Source organism: Lynx rufus, unplaced genomic scaffold, assembly GCF_022079265.1.
Source record: "Lynx rufus isolate CCGP_SWC_20201006 ecotype Redwood Valley unplaced genomic scaffold, mLynRuf1.p SCAF_7, whole genome shotgun sequence".
Classification (NCBI taxonomy): domain Eukaryota; kingdom Metazoa; phylum Chordata; class Mammalia; order Carnivora; family Felidae; genus Lynx; species Lynx rufus.
In genome coordinates, this window is record NW_025814889.1 from 83,186,514 (window position 1) to 83,208,480 (window position 21,967).

At 41.4% G+C, this 21,967-nt stretch overlaps 1 protein-coding gene and 2 non-coding genes across 4 annotated transcripts in view; all 3 read left to right on the forward strand.

Moving 5' to 3' along the window:
• Positions 1-162: 162 nt before the first annotated feature.
• Positions 163-21,967, forward strand: part of HSD17B6 (hydroxysteroid 17-beta dehydrogenase 6) — a 50,173-nt gene continuing 28,368 nt past the window's right edge. Inside the window, exon 1 of one of the 2 annotated variants that reach the window (XM_047066749.1) lies at positions 163-183. The gene's annotated coding sequence lies outside the window, so the exon portion shown is untranslated. Of the gene's footprint in view, positions 184-18,375; positions 18,465-21,967 lie in introns of those variants that run through there. The other variant, XM_047066748.1, reaches the window with a different exon arrangement.
• LOC124502736 (U6 spliceosomal RNA) lies at positions 10,332-10,437 on the forward strand. The gene has a single exon (XR_006960000.1). It is a non-coding gene; the product is annotated as a U6 spliceosomal RNA (small nuclear RNA).
• On the forward strand, positions 12,168-12,273 carry LOC124502737 (U6 spliceosomal RNA). Its single transcript, XR_006960001.1, has one exon. It is a non-coding gene; the product is annotated as a U6 spliceosomal RNA (small nuclear RNA).

Genomic DNA, 21,967 nt, shown 5'->3' on the forward strand with positions numbered 1-21,967 from the left:
TGTCACTACGCAGGCGCGCTGTGGCCTTGGCCGGACGTCTGCGCCGGCTGCTGGGAATTGTAGTTCTCTCTCTTGGGGTTGGCCTGGGCGTGGCGCAGTCTCTGCCTATCAGCACCGACACTAGGTCCACCGCCCCTGTGGGTAGAAGGAAGCTGCCTCCTTTCCCGGAAGCTGTGCAGAAAGGTGAGCGCTTGAGCCTAGGTTCTTAAGATGAAGGAGAAAATGATGTTCTCCGCTAACTGTATGAATGTCTTAGAAATAACGCATTTGAACAATGTAAGCCAATATCTTTTTTAAGAGGGTTTGAAAATTAATTCTTCATAGAATTATTAGGTACGATATGTGGAAATAAACGAAGACCAACCTAATGAGAAAATCAAAGACTATTCGGAGCTTGCTATATAGCAAGGAGGTCAGCTGCAGACACTTGAGTTTTGGAAGAGTCAAAGGCAGGCAGAAGAGTGGAAACACTTTATAGTGGAGGGGGAGGGGAGAAGGTTTCAGGCTTGTTTGCATGGAAAAGCTGTAGTTGGACTAACTAGGAGCAGGGGCATTCTATGTGATTGATTCGGGGCTCATATTTGGCTTCCTCTGGTTGGTCCTAAATTGGAAGTGGCCACAAAATCTAGGGAGGCTGTCATTTATTAATCAAGTCCTGGCCATTTTGGGCCAGTTGCTACAGGGCTTTTGGTTTGGCTTCCTAAACTATCACTAGAGTTAGCAGTCTGACTTCTGTAAGTCTGACTTATAGCAGGCTGGCTTCCTGAGCTGTTTATTATAGATAAGGGGATTGGTTTCCTGGGTAGGCTTATTCAGGTTGTGGGTCAGAGTTCTGTTTTTTGGTTTTTAAGTAAACTCTGTGCCCAAAATTGGGCTAGAACTCATGACCCTGAGTTGCATGCTCTACTGACTGAGCCAGCCGGGTACCCTCAGAATTCTGTTGTTTTTATATATTATCTGGCTACTCTTTGTATATTCAGTCTCTCAAATAGAACACCCCAGGGATCTTGCAATATCATGGAGAGCTTTCCGAGTAGGAAAGGAGCCTGTTTGCTGCTAATGTGCAAATCTGCCAATCAGTTGTACCTAGTAAAGATACACCTCATTGCAAATGTGGACTGGGGTGGGCAGTCTATAATCACAAAAATATGTCATTTGAAAGCCATTATTTTCATGAATTTTATGTTTCCAATACCGATAGAAGAGAAAGGAGAAAATAGAATCTCTAGTAAGTTATTATTAGCCTAATCTTGAAAATGATCACTGGTCTCTCAGCTCCTGTGGACAAAGTGGTCAAAAGCAGGCTCTGGGCAGACTATACTTATTTGAATATTCCTTAAAATCTGGTTTCCTGCACAAATCTTAGTTGATTTTTACAATCCCTATGCATTTTGTTTTGGGTGAATTTTGTTATTGGGAAAGTCTTCACTCTTTTCCAGAGTGAAAAGTGCTCTTTTCCAGAACCACTTGTCTCTGGACTTTTTTTTTTTTTTTTTTTTTTTTTTAGTGTGTATTTATTTTGAGAGACAGTGCAGGTGGGGAGAGGGGCAGAGGAAGAGAGAGAATCTCAAGCAGGCTCAATGCTCAGCATGGAGCCTGATATGGGGCTCGATCTCACCACTGTAAGATCATGACCTGAGCCGAAATGGAGTCCAACACTTAAACACTTAACTTTTAGGAATTGACTTCTTTGGGATATTTGAGGGTCCCCTATTTGAATTTCAGGACCACTAAGGCATGCAACACCTGAAGGGGCCAAGATATAAGGGGAAAAAAAGCAAAGGAAGTTATATTTATTGAGTTCCTACTGTATGCTCAATTTATTTAACTAATATTTATATAACATTTGCTGTGCTGTGAAGTACCCTTTTGAGAATTTCCCCTCTACTTTACACCTGTCAGAATGGCTAAAATAGGGGCACCTGGGTGGCTCAGTCGGTTGGGCATCTGACTCTTGGTTTCGGCTCAGGTCATGATCTCATGGGTCATAGGTCCGGGCCCCGCATTGGGCTCTGTGCTGATGGCACGGAGCCTGCTTGGGATTCTGTCTCCCTCTCTCTCTGCCCCTCCCCTGCTCTCTCTCTCTCTCTCTCTCTCTCAAAAATGGATAAATATTAAAAAAAAAGTATTAAAAAAAAAGAATGGCTAAAATAAAGAAGAGAAGAAAAAATAGGTGTTGGCAAGGATGTAGAGAAAAAAGAACCCTTGTGAATTGCTGGTGGAAATGTAAATTGATGCAGCTACTATGGAAAACAGTATGGAACTTCCTCAAAAAATTAAAAATAGAAATACCATGATCCGTTAATTCCACTACTTGGTATCTACCCAAAGAAAATGAAAGCACTAATTAGAAAAGATATATGCACCACTATATTTATTGCAGCATTATTTACAGTAGCAAAGTTATGGAGGCAACCCAAGTATCCACCGATAGATGAATGGGTAAAGATGTGATATATTTATAGACACATGCAATGGAATAGTAATCAGCCATAAAAGAGAATGAGATCTTGCCATTTGCAACAACACGAATGGACCTAGAGAATATAACGCTAAGTGAAATAAGTGAGACAGACAAATACCTTATAATTTCACTCATGTGGAGTCTAAGAAACAAAAAGACAAACAAAGAAACAGACTCTTAGACACAGAGAACAAACTGGTGGTTGCTAGAGAGGAGGTGGGTAGGGGATGGGTGGAATAGATAAAGGGGATTAAGAAGTATTAACTCTCAGTTATAAAATAAATAGTCACAGAAATAGTCACAGCATAGGGGATATAGTCCATAAGATTGTAATAACACTGTTGGTGACAGATGGTAACTACACTTATCGTGGTAAACACTGAGTAATGTATAGAATTGTTCAAAAACTTTTATCCTTTGTGGGGCGCCTGGGTGGCTCGGTTGGTTAAGCATCCAACTTCGGCTTAGGTCATGATCTCACAGTTTGTGGGTTTGAGCCCCGTGTCAGGCTCTGTGCTGACAGCTTAAAACCTGGAACCTGCTTTGGATTGTGTCTCCCTGTCTCTCTCTGCCCGCCGCCCCCTGCTTGTGCTCTCTCTCTCTCAAAAATAAACATTAAAAAAATTTAAAAAATGTTATCCCTCGTTAAGAACCCTATATGGTAGATACTAATATTATCCCTATTTTATAGATTGAGAAATACCCAGAGAATTTAAATACTTCGTCCAAGTTCACACTAGCTCGTAAGTGGGAAAGCCAGATAGCCTGGACCCACAGTCTGTGCTTTTAACCCCTAAGCTACATGCTGTGTCTCTACAAGGGGTTGCCGTGAGAATGAAATGAAATAAAGTGAGAGGTCCCTGGCACACTTCATAGGCCAGAACCACTCAGTGTGAGAAAGCTATTCGGTGCAAGTGCTCTGGTATGGAGGTTTTTATCCTAGTTGCCACTGGGAGGCAGTATTGCCATTCAGTTGGTTTCCCCTTGTGCTTTCATCCACAGAGGTGCAAAACCCCTTTGTCCTTCAAGTCTTAACACTAGGTACCATCCTGTTTACTTTTACTACTTACATCTACTGTCCTCCTCTTTGGGTAACCCATCAGTCCCAGGTCTCCCCAAGTTATTTGCAGACTTTGACACTTACCTCCTGGATTTTCCTTCCAGTTCAACTCCTATTGTTATTCTGGGTGTTTTTAGCATGTAAAAAAAAGATGATTTATTTGGTAGATAGATGCACAGTTAATGAACATTTGTACTGGGCACTTAGCTAGTTCTGGGGGGAAAATTAATGGCATGGTTTCTGTTTCTGAGAAAGTTACAGCCTAGTAGGGGCCAGAGACACAAATCAAAAAGTGTAATCAAGTGTTATAGATGCATTTGTAAACCAGCTGTCTATTGGCATCAGCATTTTCCTTAAGACTTGGGTAAGATTGGTATGGGGAGCACAGGCACAAAATTGTAAATGGAATGGCACTTTTAGGAAACTGCCGGTAGTTCCATATGGACAGAGCTCAGACTTGAAGGGAAGGCCTGGTGAGAGATGGGGCTGAGAGGCAAGCCATGGCCAAAGCATTGCATGCCAAGTGAGGGAGTGTGGAAATAAAAATTATTTATCTTCCATTTTCGTTCAGCTTTGTTTAAAATTAAAATAAAATATTGATCATATCAGTATTTGATGAGAAGTCTTGGGAGTAAATAATCCTGTTGAAATAAGTAAGTTGAACATTTGAAGCACTCCTGTGCTAGTTATCTTCCTCTTTAATAAGGTAAGAAAGAGAATATTAGAGAATATGTTCTGATGATGCAAGAGCATAGTAAAGAGAGACTATCTAGTTGGGGCCAAGGTCATATTTAAGTTGAATTATGATAGGTTCAATCTCTTGTTATCATAAACTACTGAAAAGTAATAAAGAGCACCACTATATTTGTTTAATGGCAAAGTTTTAGTTTAATCTTATAGAGGTGATTCTTTGAACCACAAAGCAAATGATGGCCGCAAAGCTGATAAAACATGTTATGGGACATTGCAATTGTTTTTTAATCTATATATTTGGTATCATAGATAAAATTAAACTTTTTCCACCTAAACTGTAAGTGAACCCATCAGTTTTTTGATAAGTAACCTGCCCATATATGTATTATATGGGTTTTCTTATTAGTCATAAAACTACATATTCTTTGGGTCTAGCTTTCTCCTTGCAGACTGCTGAAAGTAAAGAATAGCATATTCAAATGAAAACACATCAAGCCTTGTTCCCCCATAGGAATTTGGATTGGTCAGAAGACAGTGGGGAGCCATGGAAGGCTTTTAAGCCAGGGAGAAGCATAATCAAAGTTGTGTTTTTGTGGAGGGCAGATCAGAGGGAAGAGAGCAACCGCAGGCAGAGCAATCCCCAGAAACTGTTGCTAGAATCTAGGTGATGAATACCTATGGCCTGAACTAAGGCAGTAAAGTGGAGATGGAGGAATTTGGGTGGACATAACCGATTTAGGGAGGTAGAATTAATATTGAACGGATGTGGGGAATGAGGAAGTGGTCTAGGTTGATTTCTCAGGTTTCAGGCTTGGGCAACTGGAGAGAAGGGGATTGTCTGGTGCCTAGTGGGCACTTACTACATTCTTTGAGTGCTTGTTGAATACATTTAGGATAGGAAATAACATGAAAACGAGGAGGATCAGATTGCGGTGAGGCGTCATTATTTCAGTTTTGAAAAGTTGAATTTGAGTTACCGCTGTGATACCCCCTAAGCACCTTATACTTTTCTTTCATAGTCCCCACTAGTATGTAATTATATATATTTATTTGTGGGAATAGATATTTAATGTCTATTTTTCCTACTAAGACTGTAAGCCCTAAAACTTCAAATATCAAGTCTATTTTACTCACCTCTACTATCTCCGGTAATTTGGTAGGACCTAGCACATAGTAGGGATTCTGTTTATGAAATGAATGGGTAAACCCAGGTGGAAGATGTTCAGCAGGCACTTGGATATGAGGAGCTAGATCTCAGGAGTGATCTGGACTGAAGGCAGAGATTTGCAAGTCATTAGCACTCAGATCAGGGTTGAAGCTGGTGATGACTGAGGATGTGTATAGTGAGAAGAGAAGAAAGGCCAGGATAGAACTCTTAAAGACATTGACTTTAAAAACTGGGTAGAGGAGGGGGTGCTTGGCTGGTTCAGTCAGTAGAGCATGTGGCTCTTGATCCGGGGGTTGTGAATTTAAGCCCCAGGTTGGGTGTACAGATTATTTCAAAATAAAATCTTAAAAAAAAAAAAAAAGTGGGTAGAGGAAGAGAAGCCAGTAAAAGACAATGTGAATGAGTAGGAGAGCTGGGAGAGCATGATTTCTTAAGAACCAAGAGGGAAGAGTTATGACAGGGTGCTAATACCAATTCCAATGGGGGTGGGGGGTGTTCCCACATATCCAAACCAATTCTTCAGACACCAGCTGGATGTCCTACAATTCAGCTCGATTCTGACGCTATTGACCTGGAGATAGCATCAGATTCCATGGGTTAAGGGTTCAATCCCATAAGACTGCCCCACTTCAGATGCCAACCGTAAGCCCAGGTAATCACCTGTGCTTCTGCCCAACTGGCTATAAATCAGAGGGTCCCCCAAACCCCTCCTTGGGTTTGATTAATTTTCTATAGCTGCTCACAGACCCCAGGAAACCCATTTACTCACTAGATTACCAATTTATTGCAAAGGATATGAATCAACAACCAGAAGAAGAGATACACAGGGCAAGGTATGTGGGAAGGGGCATGGAACTTCCATGCCATCTCCAGATCTTCCTGAATCTAGTTTACACGTGTTCACCAACCTGGAAGCTCTCTGAACCCTGCCCCTTTGGGTTTTATGGTGGCTTCATTATGTAGGCATAGTTGATTAAATCATTGGCTGTTGGTGATTATACTCTATCTCTAACCCCTTGCTCCTCCCTGGAGGTCTGAAGGTGGGACTAAAAATCCCAACCTTTTTTTTTTTTTTTTAATGTTTAGTTATTTTGAGAGAGAGAGAGAGAGAGAGAGAGAGAGAAATTGAGGGAGGGGCAGAGAGAGAGGGAGACACAGAATCCAAAGCAAGCTCTAGGTTCTGAGCTGTCAGTACAGCCACCCAGGCGCCCCTAAAAATTCCAACCTTCTATTCCTGGTTGATTTCCGAGGCAACCAAGGAAGTGCTTTCCAAGTCATCTCATTAACATAAACCCAGTTGTGGTGGAAAGGGGCTTGTTAGGAATAATAAGTCACCCCTTTTACTTTCAGGGCTCTGAAGTGATTTCAGAGACTGAGGACAAAAGGTCAAACATTATAAGGAAAGATGTACCCATTGCTCTTTATCCCTCAGGAAATCTCAAGGGCTTTGGGAGCTGTGTGCCAGAAACATGATGAAGACCAAACATCTGTGAAAAATATTTCTTATAAATCACAGTATTGCATACTGATATATGTTACAATATGGATGAACCTTGAAAACATTATGTTCAATGAAAGGAGCCAGTTACAAAAGGCCACATAGTGTGTGATTCCATTTATGTGAAATATCCAGAATAGGCAAATCTATAGATCTGGAGATTAGATTAATGGTTGCCTGGGGCTAGGGAGGGGAAGAATGGTGAGTGACTACTAAACAGTACAGGGCTTCTTTTTAGGGTGAAGAGTGTTCTGAAGCTAGATACCCTGTGAATATACCAAAACTCACTGAGCCATACACTTTGAAAGGGTGAATTGTATGGTATGTGAATTTTATCTCAATAAAGCTGTTATTAACAGGGGCATCTGGGTGGTTCAGTCGGTTGAGCGTCCCATTCTTGATTTCAGATCAGGTCATGATCCCAGGGTCATGGGGTCGAGGCCTGCATCTGGCTCTGTGCCGAGCGTGGAGCTTGCTTGGGATTCTCTCTCTCTCTCTCTCTCTCTCTCTCTTCCCCTCCCTCTCTGCCGCCCTCACTTGCACACATACTCTGTCTCTAAAAAAAAGGAAAAAAGAAATCATTAAAAAAAAAAAAGGGGGGGGTTATTAACACACACAGACACACACCCTGGCTGCAGGCCCCAAGACTAAGCAGTTGCAGCTCTTTGGCAGGGTGTGTGACTGTATGAAGGCCGAGACCCCAGGTTTCAAGCAGCTGATCTCAGATGGGCAATCTGAGTGGGCTCTGCCTAAATTAGTCAGGTTCCCCTCTTCCTTACTCCAGCAGACTTTTTTTTTTTTTTTAATTTTTTTAACCTTTATTTATTTTTGAGACAGAGGGAGACAGAGCATGAATGGGGGAGGGTCAGAGAGAAGGAGACACAGAATCTGAAACAGGCTTCAGGCTCTGATCTGTCAGCACAGAGCCCGACGCGGGGCTCGAACTCACGGAGTGCGAGATCACGACCTGAGCCGAATTCGGACGCTTAACCGACTGAGCCACCCAGGCGCCCCTCCAGCAGACTTTTACATCTTAGTATTCCAACTTAGATCAGAGGGTGGGGGCTGAAGGGATCAGGAAACTCTCTGGCTGGCCAGGGCAACTCTTTTCTTTCTGCTTTTCATTTTGGTTATAACAGATCTGATTCTCCAGCTGAGCAAGGATGACACTGGTGAGAACTGCCAGCTTGGCCCAAGGGAGTAGAGTGGCCCTGGGCTCTTACCACAAGAGGGAGATGTTTTGAAAGCAGGGCAGAAAGTGGAGGATGGGCAGCATGGGGGAGTGGAAGGGGCCACTGCCCAGTGGGATTCATGAAGTCCTTTCAGGTCTCCAGTACTAGACTCCCGAGTCAGTGATGTGTGTGTGTTGGGTTGGGGAGGGGGTCTGTGTGGGGAGAGGTCTTGGTAATGATTTTTTGAAAATTTTCTTTTAAAGATTTTTAAAAAATTTTAAGTAATCCCTATACCCAATGTGGGGCTGGAACTCACAACCCCAAGATTAAGAGTCATGCACTCTACCATCAGAGCCAGCCAGGTGTCCCAATTTTTTCTTTCCTTGTGGTAGGGTTCCCTCCCTAAGGAGAGAAAACAAAAGAGAAAAGAGGGGGAACCTCCCCCCAAAAAAACCTTGAAGGTAACATGGGCTATGCACCTATGTGACAACATCCCTCATGACCTTGTAAACTGAGACTACTTAATCAGACTGCATGTTTGTGTGTGTTACCATATATGGGAGACAAAGAAACAGAAAATGTGTAAAAAAACTATGCCACAGGACTTTTGGGGCCCAGTTCTTCAGGTATGAACCCGACTGAGTGGTGCCGGCAGGAATAAAGTTGCTTCCTGGAAAGAAAAGCCTCGGTGTCACAACTCTGTGCGAGAATCCTGCTACATCCTTTTATTTATTTATTTTAATTTTTTTTTGATGTTTATTTATTTTTGAGAGAGAGAGAGAGAGAGAGACAGAGTGCAAGGAGGGAGGGGCAGAGAGAGAGGGAGACATAGAATCCAAAGCGGGCTTCAGATTCTGAGCTGTCAGCACAGAGCCCCATATGGGGCTTGACCTCATGAACTGCAGGACATGACTTGAGTCGTAGTTGGACGCCTAACTGACTGAGCCACCCAGGCACCCCTCCTTTTATTTAAAAAAAAAAAAAAAGTTTATTTATTTATTTTTGAGAGAGGGAGAAAATGAGAGCTGGGGAGGAGCACAGAGAGAGGAAGAAAGAGAATTCTGACCTGGGGCTAGATTTTACAAACCATGACATCATGACCCGAACCCAAATCAAGAAGTAGGATGCTTAACTGCCTGAGCCACCCAAGTGCCCCACAATTTTTCATTTTCTTTTTTTAATTTTTTTTTCAACGTTTATTTATTTTTGGGACAGGGAGAGACAGAGCATGAACGGGGGAGGGGCAGAGAGAGAGGGAGACACAGAATCGGAAGCAGGCTCCAGGCTCTGAGCCATCAGCCCAGAGCCTGACGCGGGGCTCGAACTCCCGGACCGCGAGATCGTGACCTGGCTGAAGTCGGACGCTTAACCGACTGCGCCACCCAGGCGCCCCTCATTTTCTTAAAAGATCTTTCAGCTTTGATTCCTGAAGAAAATTTCATCTTTTTGTTTCTGCTTTTAAATCTTCATTTCTTTGTTGTTTGGAAAAATATTGTTTAAAAGTTGAGGATGGTTTTATACTTGCAATAGGAACCTCTGGGTATGCTCCTAAACTGGGTTTCTTGACACTGGTGAAAATCAACTCTTTCATAGTTAACGTGGTAGCTGTGGGGTAAGTTTGTGAAACTGTGGGTAAGCAAAGGGGCCTTCTCTAATTAAATCGTGAGAATTGTGTTGCTAAAGTTTGGGAGTCTAGTTTGGGTCCTGCCCTAACCCCACCCCCAACAACCCCATTTCCCATTGCAAGCAAGCTCTTAGCAGTGGGGAGTGGTGAAATTTTCCCTTTCTTTCTTTCTTTCTCTCTTTCTCTCTTTCTCTCTTTCTCCCTCTGTCTCTCTCTTTCTCACTCTCTCTCTCTCTCCCTCCCTCCCTCCCTCGCTTGGCCAGTAAACAGGGTTTAATAGTTACATTATTACTTCCCACTTGTTCTGTGGAGAACAGAGAAGAAGGAAAATTCCAAAGGCTGTTAAACAAGAAGTGTTTGAAATCTGACATATAGTCCCAAACAAGAATTCCTCAGGTAACATTTTTCCTTCTCTTTGTGGGATCTTATATAATGATATGAAATGAAGTGTGATATTAAAAAAAAATGCCTTTTGCTGGAGTATTTGCTAATTTTTTCCCATTTGGCAGAACTTAAGTCACTTTTTGGAATGAGGCTGAGATTGGAGAATGTTAAAATTTATTCTTGGACATATGGAACATCTTCAAAAAGAGTTAGAGGTAACCTAAAGTAAAAGACACATATACACTAAGGATATTAAAATGGAAATTGAGTGCTCGCTTGGCAGCACGTATACTAAAATTGGAATGATACGGAGAGGATTAGCATGGCCCCTGCACAAGGATGAAACGCAAATTTGTGAAGGGTTCCGTATTTAAAAAAAAAAATGCAAATAGGAGTACAAAAAGAAATAGAAAATCAAAGTGATAGAAGAGAGAAGAAAAAATGCTGTCTACAGAGGCTAAGAGAGGGGCTTCTGATCAGCTCAGTCGGTTGAGCATCTGACTCTTGATTTTGGCTCAGGTCATGATCCCAAGGTGGTGGGATTGAGCCCCCTGTTGGGCTCCGTGCTGGGTGTGGAGCCTGTTTGGAATTCTCTCTCTCTCTCTCTCTCTCTCTCTCTCCCTCCCTCCCTAACCTTCCCCCTCCTGCTTCCCCGCCCCTGCTTGCACTCTTTGTCTGTCTCTAAAAAATTAATTAATTAAAAATGAATTTAAAAAAGACTAAGAGAATTAACTATGAACATTAAACTTGGCTTTGAACTTCTAAGATAATATCAAGAACTAGGTAATTTAAAAATAATCAGTAGCATACTATTTACTTAGAAAAGACAAAGTCTCTCCTAGTACTAAATGCATGACAGGATTTATTATGTGGGGTCTTGCACACTGTACAGATGCACGTTGCTCTTGTTAAGAATTTTGCAAGCAAATGCAGAAGTGATTTGCCTCAGACTTTTTTCTTTCTTTCTTTCTTTTTTTTTTTTTTTTCAACGTTTGTTTATTTTTTTTGGGACAGAGAGAGACAGAGCATGAACGGGGGAGGGGCAGAGAGAGAGGGAGACACAGAATCGGAAACAGGCTCCAGGCTCCGAGCCATCAGCCCAGAGCCCGACTCAGGGCTCGAACTCACGGACCACGAGATCGTGACCTGGCTGAAGTCGGACGCTTAACCGACTGCGCCACCCAGGCGCCCCTCATTTTCTTAAAAGATCTTTCAGCTTTGATTCCTGAAGAAAATTTCATCTTTTTGTTTCTGCTTTTAAATCTTCATTTCTTTGTTGTTTGGAAAAATATTGTTTAAAAGTTGAGGATGGTTTTATACTTGCAAATAGGAACCTCTGGGTATGCTCCTAAACTGGGTTTCTTGACACTGGTGAAAATCAACTCTTTCATAGTTAACGTGGTAGCTGTGGGGTAAGTTTGTGAAACTGGGTAAGCAAAGGGGCCTTCTCTAATTAAATCGTGAGAATTGTGTTGCTAAAGTTTGGGAGTCTAGTTTGGGTCCTGCCCTAACCCCACCCCCAACAACCCCATTTCCCATTGCAAGCAAGCTCTTAGCAGTGGGGAGTGGTGAAATTTTCCCTTTCTTTCTTTTTCTTTCTTTCTTTCTTTCTTTCTTTCTCTCTTTCTCTCTTTCTCTCTTTCTCTCTTTCTCCCTCTGTCTCTCTCTTTCTCACTCTCTCTCTCTCTCCCTCCCTCCCTCCCTCGCTTGGCCAGTAAACAGGGTTTAATAGTTACATTATTACTTCCCACTTGTTCTGTGGAGAACAGAGAAGAAGGAAAATTCCAAAGGCTGTTAAACAAGAAGTGTTTGAAATCTGACATATAGTCCCAAACAAGAATTCCTCAGGTAACATTTTTCCTTCTCTTTGTGGGATCTTATATAATGATATGAAATGAAGTGTGATATTAAAAAAAAATGCCTTTTGCTGGAGTATTTGCTAATTTTTTCCCATTTGGCAGAACTTAAGTCACTTTTTGGAATGAGGCTGAGATTGGAGAATGTTAAAATTTATTCTTGGACATATGGAACATCTTCAAAAAGAGTTAGAGGTAACCTAAAGTAAAAGACACATATACACTAAGGATATTAAAATGGAAATTGAGTGCTCGCTTGGCAGCACGTATACTAAAATTGGAATGATACGGAGAGGATTAGCATGGCCCCTGCACAAGGATGAAACGCAAATTTGTGAAGGGTTCCGTATTTAAAAAAAAAAATGCAAATAGGAGTACAAAAAGAAATAGAAAATCAAAGTGATAGAAGAGAGAAGAAAAAATGCTGTCTACAGAGGCTAAGAGAGGGGCTTCTGATCAGCTCAGTCGGTTGAGCATCTGACTCTTGATTTTGGCTCAGGTCATGATCCCAAGGTGGTGGGATTGAGCCCCCTGTTGGGCTCCGTGCTGGGTGTGGAGCCTGTTTGGAATTCTCTCTCTCTCTCTCTCTCTCTCTCTCTCTCTCTCTCCCTCCCTCCCTAACCTTCCCCCTCCTGCTTCCCCGCCCCTGCTTGCACTCTTTGTCTGTCTCTAAAAAATTAATTAATTAAAAATGAATTTAAAAAAGACTAAGAGAATTAACTATGAACATTAAACTTGGCTTTGAACTTCTAAGATAATATCAAGAACTAGGTAATTTAAAAATAATCAGTAGCATACTATTTACTTAGAAAAGACAAAGTCTCTCCTAGTACTAAATGCATGACAGGATTTATTATGTGGGGTCTTGCACACTGTACAGATGCACGTTGCTCTTGTTAAGAATTTTGCAAGCAAATGCAGAAGTGATTTGCCTCAGACTTTTTTCTTTCTTTCTTTCTTTTTTTTTTTTTTTTCAACGTTTGTTTATTTTTTTTGGGACAGAGAGAGACAGAGCATGAACGGGGGAGGGGCAGAGAGAGAGGGAGACACAGAATCGGAAACAGGCTCCAGGCTCCGAGCCATCAGCCCAGAGCCCGACTCAGGGCTCGAACTCACGGACCACGAGATCGTGACCTGGCTGAAGTCGGACGCTTAACCGACTGCGCCACCCAGGCGCCCCTCTTTCTTTCTTTTTTTAATGTTTATTTATTTTTGACAGAGAGAGAGAGAGCACAAGCAGGGAGAGGGAGACAGAGAATCCCAAGCAGGCTCCTCCCTGACAGCAGAGAGACCTATGTGGAGCTTGAACTCACGAACTGTGAGATTATGACCTGAGATGAAGTCAGGTGTTCAACAGACTGAGCCACCCAGGCGCCCATCTTTTTCTTTTCTTTTCTTTTCTTTTGATTAAAGAAGTATTTTTCTTTTTCTTTGTTCTTTTTTTTTAGAAGTATTTTTATTTTTCTAATTTGAGTCAACATGCAGATCAAAAGTGGATGGTTCAGTGAATTTTCACAAAATTAATACTTAAGTTACAGCTATACAGGTCAAGCAATAGAACATTAACCAGCACTGCAGACAACCCCCTAATACCTCCCTCAATCTCTGACCCCACTCTCTTCCCCAAGGGTAACCATGAATCTGATTGGTAGCAACATAGATTACTTTTGCCTATTTATAACTTTGGGTAGGTGGAATCTACACGAAGTTCTTTTGTGTCACAATATTATATTTGTGAGATTCATTCATCTAATTGTGTATAACTGTAGTTTGTTCATTTTTGTCACTGTATAGCATTCTGTTGTGTGAACATATTTCAACTTATTTATCCATTCTATTGTTGGTGCATATTTGGGTTGTTTTCAGCTTTTGGCTATTACGCATAATGCTGCTATGAACACATCTTATGATGCACATATGCACATATTTTGTTGCCATCGTTATTATGTACCTAAAAGGGGAATCTTTTAGTATAAGAAGGTGGATCTTTTTCTTGGGTAGATAAGGGCAAACCATTTTTTTTCAAATTGATTGAATCAATTTACTCTTTCACTGGGAATGCTTGCTTGTCTATATTCTTGCCAACACTTGACATTGTCAACTTTTTTTCAATTAAAACATTATGGTGGGTGCATAGTGGCATCTATAATGATAAACAGTTATTGGCTTGACTGACATCTAGTCTGTATGCCCAATAGGGGAAGAAAGAATGTTGTGGTGGATCAGTCCATGAATCCATGTACTGATTATAGACTTGCTCTTAGGATCAATGACTAGACTGATTGGAGTTTATAGACAAACCCAGGTCTGAAGATTTGAAAGGAGGGAATAAAGGCTGCCTCTTATTTTGCCGTGCACTATATTACAGAGAGATAGATCCTCTGCTTGAGATTGAAGAAAGTCAGGGTGAACTAGCATGGTCCAGTATGGTGATAAAGAGCTGATAGAAATGATTAAGGACGTTGCAATACATGGAGTTTCACATACTATGAAAAAGTGGTGGCTGAATGCACCAGACAGTTTGAGTTCTCATGGTGAAATCTTCTTTTGAATTCTGGAGGAAGAGGTAGGGCTTATAGAGAAAGGCCTAGAATGGCACTGATAAAGCAGCAGCAACCAAAATAATACTAATAATATCTAACAATAATACAGTGTTTTTTTGTGTTAACTCATTTAACTCTTTCAACAAATCACTGAGCTGTCCTGTTCCCATTTTGAAGATGTGCAGCCAGGTACAGAGAGGTTAATCCACTTGCCCCAAGCCACACAACAAGTAAATAATAAAGTCTGGATTTGAACCGAGGTAATCTGGCCTCAGAATCCATGCTCATGATTTTATGGTGTCCACAAAATTAGGGTTGGGGGCAGAGGAGCTCATGCAGAGAGATTCTTGGAAAGGAAGAAAAGGAAAAGTAGGCAGGGAATTAGCCAGGTAGTCTCATTGATATCAACTAGTGTTCTGACAAATGAAATACATTCTGCACTGTTGCTAAAGAGGAAAATCACGGAAGTCTGAAACATCTCCAGATTTATATGTGAGAGTCTTTGGCACACAACAAGCACAATGGCTGGTTAGGGAAGCCCAGTTTAGCAGACAGCCTAACACTGAGGATTGCTAATCTTCCCTCCTTTTCACACCTGTATCAGGTTTTTATTGTTGCTCTACTGAGGGATAGATGACAGAGTATCATGGCTGGTTGCTTTTGGGTTTCTGGGTTGCAGAGAAACCAATCAGGGGCAGTAGTTGATATTTACATTTCTAGTATCCATGCCAGTGGTTAGGGACCCTGTATTTACCCAGATCCCCAGGCAACCAGAAAGGTCAATTCTTGGGCTCCAAACCCTCCTGCTTTCTCCTTGGGGCCCTGTCACTAAGACCTGGGCTGGGGAATGGAATCTGGAGACTGATAATTGGGAGGGAGGAACAAAGGAGGGACACCCTAGTGGGTGCTTAGGCAGAGATTAAACCATCTCTGCTTTCCTGGAGCCCCTGGACATGGCCTACTTCCCCACACCCTCCTTACACCTTTGTTTCCCCTTCCCCTAGCTTCTCCTTTTTCCTCATACTTACATTGCCCCATTCACAAATATAAATAACTTCCCTTGGAGAAGAGCTCACTCTAAATGGGGAGAGGAGGAAGGAAATCTCAGGCTGGGAAGTGGCCAGAGTGACCTCTGACCTCTATATAGTTCATGTAGATAGTCTCAGGACCAAGTGTCCAGGATAGAATGGGTCAATGACTGCACCGTTGGTAAAGAAAAGGCTCGGGAAACACCTATAGAGTCATGTTTGGACTCAGTCATCTCCAGCCCAAGGAGGTAGCTCAGTGAAAACACTTACTTAGCAGAACCCAGCCCTCAGTATTGCTCATCTCCTTGAGACTTCTCCCAGAGAAGACTTTGCCTTTACTCCTCTCAGCCTCATTCGGATTGTTCCCCATCCTTGTCAACGCTTGTTATTTCTTGTCTTTTTGGCTCCTATATATATATATATATATATAGACTGTATGTATGTGGCTTTGTTTCTGGGGCATTGATTCTGTTCCATTGATCTATTATGTCTGTTTTTATGCCAGTAACATACATCTTTGATTACCATAGCTTTGTAGGATAGTTTGAAATCAGGACGTGTGATGCCTCCAACTTTGTTCTTCTTTCTCAGAATTACATTGGCTATTTAGGGGTCTCTTGTGCTTCCCTAAGAATTTTAGGATTCTTTTTCTACTTCTGTGAAAATGCCATTAGAATTTTGATAGGGATTGCATTTGTTTATTTATTTTTTATTTTTTTGTTTTTGTTTTTGATAGGGATTGCCTTTAATCTGTAGATGGCTTTGGGTAGTATGGGCATTCCAACAATATTCTTTTTTTTTTAAATTTATTGCTTTAAGCAATCTCCACACCCAATGTGGAGCTCAGACTCATGACCCCCAGACCAAGAGTTACATGCTCTTCTGACTGAGCCCTGTCACTAAGACAGGTGCCAGGTGCCCCAACAATATTAATTCTTCTGATCTGTGAACATGGGATGTCTGTCCATTTATTTGTGTATTCTATTTCTTTCATCAAAGTCTTATGGTTTTCATTGTACAGATCTTTTACCTCTTTGCTTAAATTTATTCCTAAGTATTTTATTGTTTTTTGATGATATTGTAAAGTGAGTTTGTTTTCTTTATTTCTTTTTCAGGTAGTTCATTATTAGTGCATAGAAATGCAACTGATTTTTATATGTTGATTTTTTTTATCCTGCAATTTTACTGAATTTGTTTATTCCAACAGTTTTTTGGTGGAGTCTAGGATCTGCTGTATATGTTGAACCGTCCTTGCATTCCAGGGATTTGAAACTGGAAGTCATCCTAGGACTCCCCCATCTAATCACTAGGTCCTAGGACATCTGCCTCTTGTATATTCTAAGTCCTCCCTTCCTCCTCAAACCCACTGCATGGCCAACTCTTTCATCTGCATGTCTTCGTTCAGATGTTGCTTTCTCAATGAGGCCTACTCTGACCACTGTATTTAATGCTACAAACTATCCTTCCTCCAGTACTCTTGATGCCCTTTATTCTGCTCTTCCTATTTTTTCCAAAGTGCATACACTCTTCTAACATGTTTATTATGTCTATAGTTTATTTTATTTATTTATTTACTTACTCACTTACTTACTTACAGTGAGTGCACACACACGAGCAGGGGAGGGGCAGAGGGAGAGAGAGAATCCAAGCTGGCTCCATGCTTAGCCTGGAGCCCAACATGGGGCCCCATCTCACCACCGTGAGATCATGACCTGAGCTAAAATCAACAGTCAGACACTTAACCAGCTGAGCCACTGAGGCTCCCCTGTTTTACTTATTTAAAAGCTTTATTGAGATATAATTCACATATATAGTTCATACATTTAAAGTATACAATTCAGTTGCTCTTAATATATTCACAGGGTTGTGTGATCATCACCAAAATCAATTTTAGAATATTTTTATCATCCTAAAAAGAATTCCCTTACTCTAGCATTCACCCTCCATTTCCTCCAAATTTCTTCAACCCATCCCTAGGCAGCTACTCACCTACTCTTTGTCTCTATAGATTTGCCTCTTCTGGAAATTTCATGTAAATTGAATCATATTGTACAATATGTGGTCTTTTGCAGCTGATTTCTTTCACTGAGCATAATGTTTTCAAGGTTCCAAAGCAACTGCACCATTTTATGTTTTCACCAGCAGTGAATGAGGAGTGAGCACTTAATGCAGTGCCTGGCACATAGTGGGTGCTCAATAAATGTTTATTGGATGTATGGATAAGAAAATGTAGGACACAATCTACATTTTTTAGCATGCCATCCAACAGCTTTCCTGATCAGGTCTCTACCTATTTTTTTCCAGCATTGTCTGTTGCTATTCCATGGCCTCTAGCCTTATAAACCTCTTTGCCTTCTTACATCCTGTTCCTGCTGCCTGGGGTATCCTTCTTGTCCTTCTGCTTTGTGTGCTGAGCTTCTGTTCACCTCTAACAATATGTCTTCCCTTAATCCTTTGGCAAAAATAGGTGCTTTCTCTTGTTGTCTTCTCCACATTTTCTTAATAATTTGTTTCTATTTTGGGGTACCTGGGTGGCTCAGTTGGTTGAGCATTTGACTTTCGCTCAGGTCATGATCTCATGGTTAGTGAATTCGAGCCCTACATTGTGCTTGCTGCTGTCAAAGCAGAGCCTGCTTCTGATTCTCTGTTCCCCTGTCTCTGCCCCTCCCCCACTCATGCTCTCTCTTTTGTTGTGTGTGCACGCTCTCTCTCACAAAAATGAATAAACATTAAAAAAAAAGCATGTCATCTTGAAGACAACCTCATGTTTATTTAAAAAATAATAATTTGTTTCTATTTCTACATCCCCTACTAGTTCTGTGAGCTTCTTAAGGATTGGCACTCTGGCACTCTTCTACTCATCTGTGTATCCTCAGTGCTTACCCAGGGCATGGCACACATTTAATAAATGTCTGTTTCAATGAACAAGTAGAGGAAATAGCAAGAGCAATACCCCAGAGGCAGAAATACACTGGTAAGTTTGAGAAACAATAAGTTTTCTAACTTGATTTGTTAAACAAAATTCAACTGAGTAAATTTGAGGATTTAATTGATTTTATTAAATGATTCATGAATTGGGTAGTGTCCCATTTAGCAAGTAGAGGGGAGCTGTACTGAGCTGTTTCCTTGGAAAAAGAAAGATTTCTAAAGGCAGTGAGAGTGCATTTAAAAAAAAAAAAATATTAGTAAGGAATGTATTATTTAGGCAGGATTGCCCTCCTAAGGGGAAAGGGTCTATGGGGGATTATCTCCTAATGTTGACCAGGAAATTCAATTTTGGCTGGTTAAAGTTACATTCCCGGGGAGGTTGAAACTGTAGTTAGCTTAGGTATTAAATCTTGGTATACAGACATGGGGCCTTAACATAAGTGACTCCATTTGGGGCCTGTGGTTTTCTTTTTAAAATTACCCCCTCTTGATCAGACTCTTAGTTTAAGTGAGACATGATAAAAAAAAATTTTTTTTGAGATATGATAAAAATTTAAAGCATTAGCACCACTCTCAGCTACCATTCTGTAGTTTTCATAGCTATTAAAAAACAAAATTCAACCCAGTAAATTTGAAGATCTAATTGACTTTATTAAATGATTCATGAATCAGGCATCATCCCATTTAGCAAGTAGAGGGGAGCTCTGAGGAGTTATACAAAATGGGAGGTTCTTATAGGAAGGAGAGTGAAGCAAGAAAGTTATTAGTAAAAGAAAAGGATTGTTCTAGGCAAGGTTGCTTTCCCTTAGGGGGAAGAATAAGGGATCTTACCATGCAAATTACCCCATTTTCCTTTGGGGGATGGAAAAGGCCCAAGTGGCAGGCTCATAGGTGCTGATTGCAAAATTCCTGACTCACTGGTTGAGCCTATATTTCTCGGGGAGGATGAAATTACAATTAAATTAAGTATTAAGCCCTGGTTTGGGGACTTGACCTACGTGACACCATTTTGGGCCTGTGGTTTTCTTTCTTTCTTTCTTTCTTTCTTTCTTTCTTTCTTTCTTTCTTTCTCTGTCTGTCTGTCTGTCTGTCTATTTATTAGGCTCCATGCTGGGCATGGTACTTGAACTCAGGAACAAAGTGGAGCTTGAACTCATGACCCTGTGATCAAGACCTGAGCTGAGATCAAGAGTCGGTTGCCCCCGGGGCGCCTGGGTGGCTCAGTCAGTTGGGCGTCTGACTTCAGCTCAGGTCACGATCTCACGGTTCGTGAGTTTGAGCCCCGCATCAGGCTCTGGGCTGATGGCTCAGAGCCTGGAGCCTGCTTCCGATTCTGTGTCTCCCTCTCTCTCTGCCCCTCCCCCATTCATGCTCTGTCTCTCTCTGCCTCAAAAATAAATAAACATTAAAAAAAAAAAAAAAAAGAGTCGGTTGCCCCCCTGAGCCACCCCAGGTGTCCTTGTGGTTTTGTCTTTTCTTTTTCTTCTTCTTTCTTTTTTTTTTTTTTTGTTAATGTTTATTTTGTTTTGAGAGAGAAAGAGAGCCGTGTGCACATGCATGAGTAGGGGAGGGGCAGAGAGAAAGAGGAGAGATTCCCAAGCAAGTTCCAAGCTGTCCTCGCGTAGCCCTATGGGCTCAAACTCACGAACCATGAGATCATGACCTAAGCTGAAATCAAGAGCTGGACACCTAACCAACTGAGCCACCCAGGTGCCCCCGTTTTCTTTTTAAAACAGCTTTTGTTGATCTTTTGTTATTCAAAGGTCATGACATGTTTTTGCCTAATCTGAGATATCCACAAGTTACAACTTCAGGTTCACAATTTTTGGGTCAGTTATCCTCTTTGTTCTTTTTCTGATGTTCTAGTCTTAAGGAGATTATTTGGTTGGTGGTCAGTGGCTGTGAACATACATTTAAAACTTTTTTTTTTTTAATGTTTGTTTATTTTTGAAGGAGAGCAAGGCAGAGCATGAGCAGGGGAAGAGCGGAGAGAGAGGGAGACACAGAATTCGAAGCAGGCTCCAGGCTCTGAGCTGTCAGCACAGAGCCCAACGTGGGGCTCAAACTCACAAACTGTGAGATCATGACCTGAGCAGAAGTCGGTGCTTAACTGACTGAGCCACCCAGGTGCCCCGCATTTAAAACTTTTGAGGGAATACAACACACCAGGGAGATTATTAGGATTATTATAATTCCCAGTGTTTGAAGTGTACTTTGAAGCCATGGTCCCCAAGATCCAAACCAATCAAAATCAAATAAATCAAACAAAGACCCAATGGAAGGAGTCACCTTTTTGAGCCAAGTGGCTTATTCAGTGATCTTATGTAACTGAGTTTTAACCTTCCCAGAAGTGTTAATCCAGGTATAGCACGTGGTGTTGGCCACAGCAGAGACACCTTGTTCAGCTAACAGATATCAAGGGCTATCCTATTATGAAGAACAACTTTGACTAGAGAGTCTAAGGATCCTTGTTGGGCAGCTATTGTTTTAGCAAAATTCTGCAATATCTTCAAGAGTTAGGGAGAAGTTTCTGATCATATTCTCATTTATATTTACTCCTAAACAGGAAAGTAAGGCCCTCCAAAAAAAGTGAGTCCTAAGACATGAATGCCTCCGGGTAGGTTTTTTCTAATTTGGTAATGACAGTCCAAGGAAACTGACCAATGAGATGTCTTGTTTCACTTGTGAAAATTTAGGGACACAGATAACCTAAGAGGCATTGCCCAGCTGTGTGCCAGCTATCTAGGCATTGTAGCCCCATGGATAATGATAACTACCACGGACAAAGGCAAACCCTGACAAGGCACAAACCAATTCCACTAAGGTGGCACTGTAAATGGACAGGTAGGAGATTTTGATGACAAATCCAGTAGTCTGAAAGGCAAAGGTTTTCACTCCTAGCCATGGCCCAGGAGATGTGGATGATAGTGTTGTCTTTCCAGGTGAGTGCCAGAGTAAAGGAAAGAAAGGGAAGAAGAAAGGGTTTTGTATTTAAAGTATGAAGTCTTGATCTGGCATCTTGGGAGGAAGCAGTCTACCTCAATGTCAGCTACTTCTCTTCCTAGTCACTTTGATTTGGAAGTCTCCAGTGCCTGGGTAGGACCAGATGTCAGGTGGGACCTTATTCAGCTATGAGATACATGTCCAACGTTTAATTCCCTGAAGTTTGGCTGCCATCTGGGTAGCGAAGAGGACGTGATGTAGTCACTTCTAAGGAGGTTCAAAGGCAGTTTGAACTTTTCTCTTTTCTTTTTCTTTTACCTGTTTTTCTCTTTTCTCTTACCTGTTCCAAACCAGAAGGGTGGGAGAAAATTGGAAACATTAATTTGGAGAGTTGTAGCCAGATTTTTGAGGAGACTAGAAGAATTTAGGATCCGGTCCAATTTACAGGTATATAACAGAACCTCAAAGACAACCAGATTAGAATCTGGTTACAAAGATGTAAGCATAATTTCCTCTCTCCAAAACTACCCTCATTTTTTAAATAGTAAAATTAATTTGTTTGCATTAAACTTTGCCTGATTATTTATGTAAGTGCAGCAAGAATGA